General features: G+C 42.4%; 1 non-coding gene across 1 annotated transcript; it reads left to right on the top strand.

Moving 5' to 3' along the window:
• Nucleotides 1-9,667: 9,667 nt before the first annotated feature.
• LOC145395960 (5S ribosomal RNA) lies at nt 9,668-9,786 on the top strand. Its single transcript, XR_013896687.1, has one exon. It is a non-coding gene; the product is annotated as a 5S ribosomal RNA (ribosomal RNA).
• Nucleotides 9,787-11,913: the final 2,127 nt, after the last annotated feature.

The raw sequence follows: 11,913 nt of genomic DNA on the forward strand, positions 1-11,913 counted from the left end.
TCCGACTCTGGGTATAGGCTTCAAAGCCTATACCCTCCTGCTTGACCCTCCTACAGGAGATGGCCTGCAGCTGCTCTGGAGGTAACAAGGAGATGGCTGGTAGCCGCTCCTGCCTTCGTCAGGAGACAGCCGGTAGCCACTCTGAAGGTGCCATGAACGAGACGGCCGGTAGCCACTCGACCCTTATACAGGAGACAGCCTGCAGCTGCTCCAGAGGTAACAAGGAGACGGCCAGTAACCTCTCCTGCCTTCGTCAGGAGATGGCCGGTAGCTGCTCCGAAGGTGCCCCTGAGTCGAACTGTAGCCGCTCCCTTCCCCAGGCCACGGCCAGTAGCCGGGCCTTATCGATGGCCGGTAGCTGCATCCCTAGAAGGCCACGGCCAGTAGCCGGGTCCTACGGTAGGAGACGGCCAGTAGCCGCTCCTCCATCAGGTGCTAACTCCTGCCCACCAACCTGCGACCCAGAGGGAGCCCCCAGCCTGGAGGAGTACTGGAGAGGCCCCGTGACTGCCATCGGGCTCTTCTCCCTGCAGCCAGTTCCTGAGAGGACTTGCCTGACGGACCCCAACATAGGCCGACGCCGCAGTCCCCTCCTGATGGCGTCCCCGACCGCCAGGGACCGCAGCCCTTGGGACCTCCAGACCCCCCCAGGACCCCCGGGCAGGACCTCCCTACACCCCGACGCCGGAGATCTTCGTCCTCCATCAGGCGCCTAAGCAAGAAGTTCAGGCAGCTATTCGGCCCCAGCCCTGAGGGCCAGATTCCCTCCCCAAGCCCTGAAAGTGCAAGACCCTTCGCCACCAGCAGCCCCGGACGAGAGAGGACGCCCCCACGCGTGATCCCGTGGCCCCTGAATACAGAGGTCCCTGGCGGAACTCAGCCCCGTCAGTCGTGAGGCTGAATCACCTCCACCACCCTTGTACCTGACCTACACTACGCCCAGACCCGAAAGTGAGTGATAGTGAAAGCACAGTGTCCGTGACATAGTAAAGTAAGGGCAGAACAGTGAGTTAATAGAACAGGGGAAGTCAGTGAGAAAAGCATCAGTAATAATATAAAACAGTGGTGGAATATGCAAGGTAACAGTAAAACAGTGAACACGGCAAGGCAGTGAAATATGGGTCTATCTCAGTGAACACGCTACCAGATGGTGACACTGCCTCACACTAAGTTCATACGAAGGCCCCAGTGCAAAAGTAACAATTAACGACCCGACCAACAAACCCGTTAGCCTACCCGTAATGAAATGGTGCCACCACCTCCACCTGTACACGAAACCTAGACTTCCCTACAATAATAGTGCATAACCTCTCTGCCCTAGGTGCTTTCACCTTACCTGATCTTGTCCTGAGTAGTATCCGGCACAATACTAACACCCCATATCTAGGCCTTAGAATGATAATTGTCCAGTATACCTGTATTTGTGACATCTGCCCGTTCCACTTGTAGAATTTAGCAATACACATGTAAGGTTGTTGCAATGAGTTTTTGTGTCTTGCCTCTCTCTTATTTGTCTAAGCTCCGGTCTAGAAAGAGAACTCAGCTGCACACTAGGCGTTAGAGGGACGGGAAGCTGACCCTAAAACACCTAGCATTACAATTATTATTATTATTATTATTATTATTATTATTACTACTACTACTACTACTACTATTATTTCTGATTAAGTGAATATACAACTTACCTTTAATTAATTCAATGTAACATTTTGCAGGTAAGTGTGTGGCAATGTTACAGTGTGGCACTGAAGTATTAATTATAATAAACACATAATGTATTGTGCTGACAGGGTGGCACAGAAGTAGTATAATAACACACATAATGTATAGTGTCGACAGGGTGGCACAAAAGTAGTAAGTATAACACACATAATGCATAATGATGACAGGGTGACACAAAAGTAGTAAGTATAGTGGCACATAATATTTAGTGTTGACAGGGTGACACAAAATTAGTAGGTAAAATAAGAACATCTATCATACATATCTGTCGTGGCATCAGAGAGCGTGCATAAGAGAGAGAGAGGGGGGGGGGAGCCTTCAGCCACTCCCACACAGTCATTTTCTGCCTCATCTCAGGATGTGAAAAAAAAAAAAAATCCGACTCATGCAAAACTTCTTTAAACACTATTCACTTTTATTTATTTATTTATTTTTCGTTTACCCCTCCTTCAGTGCAAGTCTGCCGCCTGGTGTCTACAGGCATGACGTCACCGCAAAGGCCGGTGGCTGCAAGCGCCTAAGGTCAATATTCCAGAGGCTATCGGTGCCCGCCGCCAGCTCAGCACGTTGAACTTCCGAGCTTCATAGCTAACCTAATTTAGCATTTTTTTTTTTTTCACAGTCTATGATAACTTACGTATTGCATCGACTAAAGGCTGACATGATGGAAGTGTGACTGCCAGTACAAAGTAAATGCAGTGGATAGGTGATTCAAGAATAAATGCTAGCATGGGCAAGAATAATGAGCAAAAGTCGAAGAAAATGCATAGGGAAAACGCGTAAGAGAGAGAGAGAGAGAGAGAGAGAGAGGAACCTGCGGCCACATTAGCCACCATTCGTAACTGAGCCAATAGTGCTGGCTATCTTCGTGTGATGTTCTCTGGACACCAAAGCAGTGCATGCCAACAGCTTATTAGTTCATGGTTCATTACAAACACTCGGAACAGCTTGCTACGACAAGCCTGTGTTTTGAGCACCAAATTGCTCCAAAAATGTACCAAACAACAGCTTGCTACCACACAGAAATTTCTCGGATTGGTGGCTAATGTCTCGGCCGAGGGGTTTTCCTTAAAAACGCCCCCTGGAAGATGCTACATGGGCGGGGATGGAAGTCCTCCTGACTGTCGATATACAACTTTATTATGTGCTTTGTGCCTGTCTGTGAAAAATGCATTTTCAGGAATAATGCTAATAAATCAACATGGCTAACTAAGCAAGAATTAGTTTGAGCCCAAGGCTCAGCCTGCCCATTAGGCCTAGCCAACTGGGCCTGCAAAGTGGGCCTAACTGGATAGTAATGTATGATGTTGACAGAGTGGCACAAAAGTAGTAAGTATAACAATGCACATAATGTATTGTGTTGACAGGTTGACACAAAAATAGTAAGTATAATAACACACAACGTATAATGTTGACAGGATGGCACAAAAGTAGGAAGTATAATAACCCACACAGTTGGGGTCATAAGTAGTGCCACACCTCATTAACGCTGGTGGACAGGGACTCCTTCGTGTGGTGGCACTGACATAATTAGGTCGGATCCCCTGTCTGGTTGTACAAACGTCCATCAGTAACTTACCTGTCCCCCAAAAGAATGATGGACTGCTGGTACTACTACTACTATTACTACTGCTACTAATACTACTGGTATTACTACTACTACTACTACTACTACTACTACTGGTACTACTACGACTATTAGCCTCCTACAACATCTACTACTGCTACTACTACCACTAATACGACTATCACTACTACTATTACTATTATTATTATTACTACCACGTCTATTACAACAACAACAACAACTACTACTACTATTTACTACTACTACTACTACAACTGCATGTACGACTACTACTAGTAAACTGTGATACAGTACTAACCTTTAAAAATCGCTTGGATAAGTATCTGTCATGTGGCTCTCAGCTAAGTATGTTCACTCCTGAATAACACATTTCTGTGGTGTATGTAACTTTTTCAGATTCTGGAAGACACAACAGCTGAACAATATCGATAAATACTGCGGACTTAATATTACTCTCCCATTCAGGTACATAGCGTAAAATAACATTTCCTTTCCCTCTTTCCTATGAAATTTCCATGTCAGTTTTGCCACGCTACACGGTGGTCCTTCTCACTCCTACCGGCTTCCGCTGGAGGGTTTGGTGGAGGGGGGGGGGTCCCGGTTTTCTATCCTTGTCTTTAGAAAGGAGCAACACATCCTAGTGCTGCGTCCTTAGAAACAGACTGGCGCGTCCTTGGCAACGTCCTTAGAAGTACACCCTTTGCCCCTTTACTTGAACTGTTATTTACCGCACCTGTCCTGGTTGGCTGGGCTATTGATCATGGTAATTTGCTCAACCTTAGGCTTCACAGATCCTTTAGTCTCCGATACAAGTACAGTATTGTTATTTTTTGCTGTAAAATAACTGAAAGTTATTTTTCTTCCAATTCGTCGCTGCAGAAGTGTTCCTAATGTCAATTTGCAAATGAACACAGGTTTTTACAGAGCGGGGGACCGGTAAATCCTCCTCCACTGACGTCAACAGACACACTGATTATGCTTGAACATGAAGGCAGGCTATTGGAGTTTCAAATCCCAGCCAGGTAATCTCCTAAGCACCTCCAGACGCCACCTCATCCCATGCCTTCCTCATCGGCCCGGCACCTCCATGCACCCAATTTCACTGGCCGAGTCTCGTACAGACGATCCTATGAGCATAATGCCTCTTTAGGGACATCTTAACACCCACTAATATCATCATCATCGTCACCATCACCATCATCATCACCATCATCATCATCGTCACCATCACCATCATCGTCACCATCGTTATCATCATCATCACCATCATCATCATCTTTACCATCGTCATCACTATCATCATCATCATCATCATCATCATATTATTATTATTATTATTATTATTATTATTATCATCATCATCATTTTATCATCATCATCACTTTCATCATCATCATCATCATCGTCACCATCATCATCATCGTCACCATCATCATCATCGTCACCATCGTAATCATTATCATCATCATCATCATATTAATATTATTATTATCATCAGTATCGTCATTATCATCATCATCATCATCGCCATCATCATCATCACCATCATTATCATCATTATCGTCATCATCATCATCATCAAAATCATCATCATCATCATCATCGTTATCATCATCATCATCATCATCATCGTCATTATAGTCACCATCATCATCGTCACCATCGTAATCATTATCATCATCATCATATTAATATTATTATCATCACTATCGTCATCATCATCATCATCATCATCGTCATTATAGTCACCATCATCATCATCATCATCGTCATCATCATCATCATCATCGTCATTAGAGTCACCATCATCATCGTCATCATCATCATCATCAGTTGTTGTGGCCACCCTGCATTGAGGTGTCTGGCAATAGATAGATAGATAGAAACACTCTTTTTTTATTTATATTATTTTTTTTTCCTGATTCTTGGTTAATGTATAGTAGCATACCTGTTTAATAAATTACTGAACCCATAAATTAATATAAAAATCCACTAATGAGCTGGTACAGAAATCCACAAATAAATTAACATATCAATCCACAAAGATATAAATCCACAGATAATATATAAATCCACAAAGAAATATATAAATCCACAAAGAAATATATAAATCCAAATTAATGAATTAATATATAGGTCCACAAATAAATATGAGTTAAAATATGGAGTGTTGTTGGCTAGTGAAGGGAAACACACACACACACACACACACACACACACACACACACACACACACACAGAGTGGACAGTATCTATTTAGATTTCAAGAAAGCTTTTGACACAGTACCACACCAAAGACTTTTATGGAAGCTGTACCATCAAGGAGGAATTCGAGGCAAACTGTTTTCTTGGATGCAAGACTTTCTCATAAAAAGAGAAATGAGGACAATACTAAGAGGAAACTACTCATCATGGAAAGAAGTGACTAGTGGAGTACCACAGGGTTCGGTGCTGGCACCAATCATGTTTTTAGTGTACGTAAATGATATAAACAGTAACACTGGAAATGAGAGCTATCTGAATATGTTTGCAGATGATGCAAAAATACAAAGGAGAATTACTAGCACAGACTCTTGTAAAGAGCTACAAGAAGAATTAAATAAACTTCATGAATGGAGTAGTACATGGCAAATGGAATTCAATGTGGACAAGTGTCATGTAATCAAGTTTGGTAAAAGTGGAAAAAGACCTGATTGGGATTATAAGTTAGGCAACAAAACCCTATACACATCAAAAAGAGAGAAAGACCTAGGTGTGATTATCAATAACAGACTATCTCCAGCTGACCACATCAGCGAGAAGGTACGGAACATGTATACACTGCTTGCAAATATGAGAATAGCATTCACATACATAAATGAAGACATGCTAAGAAGGATAATAACATCATTCATTAGACCAACCCTGGAATATGCATCAACAGTCTGGAGTCCTCATCTCAAAAAGCATATAGACAAGATTGAAAAAGTTCAAAGGGCCGCTACAAGATGGATACCAAGCTTAAGGGACCTAAGCTACGAAGAAAGACTAAATAAACTGAATCTACCAACACTACAGGAGAGAAGGAAAAGAGGTGACATGATAATGCTATATAAGTGCATATCAGGAAAGGAGAAAATAGACATAAATGATTACTTAACATATGGAGAAGCATCAGCAAGAGGACACTGCAAAAAACTGCATAAGAAGAGAGGTGATAAAGACGTAAGGAAATTCAGTTTCCCAAACAGAGCAATTGATCAATGGAATGCACTACCGAATGAAATAGTGTGTGCCAAAACAATTCACAAATTTAAGGATATGTACGATAAATATGGTTTAAGACACGGGAGAGTACGAGCTTGACTCATTCCTGTAAAGATACAATTAGGTAAGAACAATTAGGTAAGAACACACACACAAATTAATAAGCATATATATATATATATATATATACAGAAATAACAAAAGATAAACTCAAATCAGTCATGAATTTATTGGAATAGTCTTGTGTTCAGCTTCGACAGAATAACTTAAATAAATATTGAACATTTGAAATTCGTAGAAATAACTAATGCAGGTAGTAAAAAAAAAAAAAAAAAAAAAAAATCCTCTCGCTAAGATTCACATTCTTAAACCAAGGACGAAGAATTTTGAAATGCTTTATCATGTATCTGACGTCGATCGCTGTGTTATTTTTTGTATTTATTTCTGTAAGAGAGAGTAAGAAGAGAGGGATGAGGAATTTGGAAGGAAATTGAGTGTAAAGTGGAGGGACTGTAAGAAAATGTTCTGGAAAGAGGTGAAGACAGTAAGAAAGGGTGGCAGTGAAGTTAGCAGGGGAGTGAAAGATAAAAATGGTAGATTACTAGTGGAGAAGGGAGAAAAAGTGAGCAGATGGAGAGAACACTTTAAGGAATTGTTGAACATAGAGAATGGAAGTAATGCGAGTATAAGTGGCTGGGGAATGGCTGGGAGAAGGAGGGAGGTGAGAAGACAGGAAGAAATCAGTAGGATAGAAGTTGTGGAAGCAATGAAGAAAGTTAAATTGGAGAAAGCCCCAGGAATTGATGGAGTGTGTGGTGAAATGCTGAAGCATGGGGGAGAGATAGTAGTAGAATGGATGTGGAAGATGTGCAGATTGGCCTGGGAGGAAGGTAGAGTCCCGGAGGATTGGAAGTCCATCCATCCATCCATCATCCAATCCTAAGTTGCCCCATGAGAAGCGTAGGAGCCCGGGGCTAGGCAGTTGGTCCTGACATTTAAGATGAGAATGACGAACCTCACTCATCCCTGAGTGCCATCACGTGAGCAATAAACCCAACTACCCCTTGGATATAAACCTTCACCGGCTCAATCCGATTGGAGCACAATAATTACCCACTAAACCACCAGTTGCCAAAATTTGGTTATATGGTAACCATCCAGCGTAGTATATGGTTTCCCGGTGTACAGGAAACCATTTGGCTTGTCACCCAGTGTAGAGTCATCCATAGGCAGAAGGAAGAGGAAAGAATGAAGGAATGAAAGACAGAAAAGGAAGTGTAAAGTCAACCGTAGGCAGAAAGACGAGGAAAGAATGAAGGAAAGATAGATAGAAGAAGATGGAAGGAAAGGAGGAGGGAGGAGAGGACGGGGCAGACACCCGAGAGCAGCACTACATTGAGTGAGTGGATGGTGAGCGCCTCCACATACCACACTAGGATTGGAAGCCAGGTATAATTATTCCCTTTTACAAAGGAAAAGGGGAAAAAGAAGTGTGTGGTAATCATAGGGGCATTTGTCTTCTTAGTACAATAGGAAAAGTGTATGGTAGGATACTTATTGACAGAGTTAGAGAAAGAACAGAGGAATTAGTTGGATAAGAACAGGGAGGCTTTAGGAAAGGAAGAGGTTGTGTAGATCAGATATTCATTCTTAGATCTTTTGTGGAAAAGTTACTAGAGAAGGAAAAGAAGTTGTATGTGGCTTTCATGGATTTGGAGAAAGCATATGACAGGGTGGATAGACAAGGATTGTGGAAAGTATTAAGAATATATAGAGTAGATGGGAAATTGTTGAATGCTGTGAAGAGTATGTATGATGGTGCTAAGGCTGAAGCGCTTGTGGATGGTAAACTAAGTGAATTTTTCTCTTTGAAGGTAGGGTTGAAACAGGAATGTGTCATGTCTCCATGGTTGTTCAATCTGTACATGGATGGGGGTAATAACAGAGGTACAAGGTAGGGCACTGGATGTTGGAGTGGCCCTAGTGAGAGAGGGTTGGAGTGGCCCTAGTGAGAGAGGGTAGTGTTTGGAAACTCCCTGTACTGTTGTTTGCAGTTGATACTGTGTTGTTGAGTGAAGACGAAGGGGAGCTGCAAGGCTTGGTGGTTGAGTTTGGGAGAGTGTGTAAGAAACGGAATCTAAATGTGAATGTAGGGAAGAGTAAAGTCATGGGCTTTGAGAGAGGTGAAGCCAGTGAATGTACAGTGAGGTTGGATGGTGAGGAATTGGAAAATGTGAGTACATTTAAGTACCTGGGTAGTGTGATGAGTAAGGATGGAAGTTTGGAGGGTGAAGTGCTTGAAAGGGTACAACAAGGAAGAAAGGTTGCTGGTTCCCTGAAAGCAGTGATAAGAAACAGGGAAGTGGGCATGGAAGTGAAAAAGTTACTACATGACAGTATTGTGATACCAACTCTAACGTATGGAAGTGAAGCATGGACGTTGTTGGAAGGACACAAGTCAAGAGTGAGAGCAGTGGAAATGAGTTATTTAAGAGGAGCCTGTGGAGTCACATGGAGAGACAGGCTGACGAGTGAGGATATAAAGGAGCGTTGTGGTGTGGATGTGGATGTGATAGGACGCTTTAGGAGGAACACACTGAGGTGGTTTGGCCATGTGGAGAGGATGGAGGGTGAGAGACTGACGAGGAAAGTGTATGTGAGTGAGGTGGATTGGGTGAGAGGGAGAGGGAGGCCGAGGATGAGATGGAGGGATGGGGTGGAGAGGTATATGAGAGAGGGGTGTGTGAATTGGGAGCAGGGCAGTGAAATGGCGTGGGACAGGGCGACGTGGAGGCGATTTGTTTGTGGCCACCTCGTACGGGATTGAGGCGTCTGGCAATAGATAGATAGATAGACAGATTTTCTGTACTGAATATCATGTACTTCATGTTTTCATTTTCTTCACTTTCGTCTCTTGCTTTCTCTTAATTTTGTCACTTTTTTCTCATTTGTTCAGCTCCATTCCCTTTCGTTTCCTACTGTATACTAATCATTCTTTCTTCATTTTTTTTTCCAATTCCCATTTTCTTAATCTGTTTATATTAATGGCTCACTTGGTAAGCTGCTGTACTCACGCAGTTGCAAGCGCTGGTTCGAATCCCCGCAATATTTGCCAACGGCCATACCACGTTGAGTACACCGCTTCCCGTCCGATCAGCGAAGTTAAGCAACGTTGGGTCTGGTTAGTACTTGGATGGGTGACCGCCTGGGAACACCAGATGCTGTTGGCATCCCTATGTGTCAAGTGGGGTTGGTGGAGGATTAGTGCCCCTCCCTGTAAAACAATTAACTCTAAGCCGTTGGCCACCCCGTTTGGGATACATGGCGTCTGGCAATGAATGAAAAAAAAAAAAAATCTCATTTTCTGAATTTCAATGGCTGCATTTTATTGTTTATTGTACTTTAACAAATCATCATCCATTCCCCCACTAAAATCTTCAGATGATAACATTACAAATGACCCACGTGCGACAGCACATATTTTTGCTGGTATATTTGCGAAAAATTCTACCATAGATGATGCCAGCCAGAACCTCCCAGTACTAGAACTTGACTTTCCCGAAATTATTCCACTTAAAATACAGACAAGATACGTAAAATCCATCCTAGACAATTTACCTACCAACAAAGCTCCAGGCCCTGATGGAATTCCGCCAATTGTTTTGAAAAAGTGTTCCCCTGAACTTGCCTCTGTCCTAGCTAGATTCTTCAGACTACGCATACGTACTTCTTCATTCCCAAATTCATGGAAAGAAGCCAATATCCACCCAATTCTGAAGAAAGGAAGGTCCTCTGACCCCTCTGATTACAGACCAATAGCAGTCACATCTTCTCTCGGTAAGGTATTTAAAACTTTAGTTAATAAGCACATTGTTAAACATCTTGAATCCAACAACTTAATTAGTGATAGACAATATGGTTTTTGCCACGAAAGATCCACCATTGACATAATCTCCTAACTCATACCATCCATCAACCAATTTACCTACATGGAGAAACTCATACAGTAGCCCTTGATATTTCTAAAGCTTTCAATAAAGTATGGTACCGTTCCCTGCTGTCCAAACTCCCTTGCTATGGACTAACATCTTATGTTCCTTTGATCTCCTCATATTCCAGTGACAGGAAAATAAGAGTAAAAGTAGATGATCCATATTCCAGTTTCCACTCAATTGACGTCGGCATGCCGCAGGGATCAGTTCTGGCACCAACCCTGTTCCTGATTCATTTTAATGATCTCTCATCTGTCGCCCACAATCCCATCCACTCATATGTAGATGACTCAGCACTACATACTTCATTCACACTCTGACATCCATTTACAAAGTCTAATATCTCTACCCCTCAACTCAGTACAGCCATCTCCATAAATCAAGACCTACGATCAGTGAATGGGGACAAAACAACCTTGTTTCATTTAATGCTAGTAAACTAAACATATACAATTTACTAATAGACAGATATTGCCAGATTCGTATATTACCTTCAGTACTACTAATATTCCCATCTCCAAAAGTACTGAAATTCTCGGCGTCTCACTTACCAATGTCCTCAGCTGGACCTCTCATGTTAGATCACTTGCTAAAACCGCCTCAAAGAAACCTGGACTAATGTGCAGAGTCTGTAACTTCTTCACTGACAAGCAGTTACCTGTAATTTATAAGAGTCATGTGCGCTCTCAGCTTGAATATTGCTCACCCTTGTGGAATGGATGTGGAGAGGTTGCATTAGAACAATTAGATAAAATTCAGAACAAGGCTGTTAGAATTATTTACAACCCTGTCATTACAAATAAACTATCTCCCCTTCAAGTAAGAAGGAATGTTGCCTCCCTTGCATTATTTTACAGATATTTTTATGGCAAATGCTCAGACGAAGTTGCGTCCATGGTGCCACCTCTCCATGCCTTCCCTCGTGCCACATGGGCATCTGGTAGCGCTCATGACTGGAATGTCACTCGGTCATATTGCAGAACGTCTGCCTATCAGAATTCTTTCATTCCCCGTACTGCATGCCTTTGGAACTTGCTCCCCCAGAGTTGTTTCCCTTCAAACTTTAACCTACAGCTGTTCAAGTCTAACTGTTACAGATATTTTATGAACAGAGGACACCAGTAATCTGGTGTATGGATTATTATTTTTTTTATTCATTTGTTTTTCCTTCCTCTGTTCTGTTATTTAAGAACAAAAAAATTATTCACTTATTCTGACTAAGGGTGCCGCCCACAGTTAACTTATCCTGAGCGACAAATAAAACGGTTTCCTGTACTCCATGAAACCTTAAACATGCTGAGTGTTATCTATATAACAAACAAATGGATGGAGGAGGAGGAGAAGTGGGGAGGAGTAAAACAAGGG

This window comes from Coenobita brevimanus, chromosome 33 (assembly GCF_032717465.1).
Source record: "Coenobita brevimanus isolate Jiangsu-jjx chromosome 33, ASM3271746v2, whole genome shotgun sequence".
Classification (NCBI taxonomy): domain Eukaryota; kingdom Metazoa; phylum Arthropoda; class Malacostraca; order Decapoda; family Coenobitidae; genus Coenobita; species Coenobita brevimanus.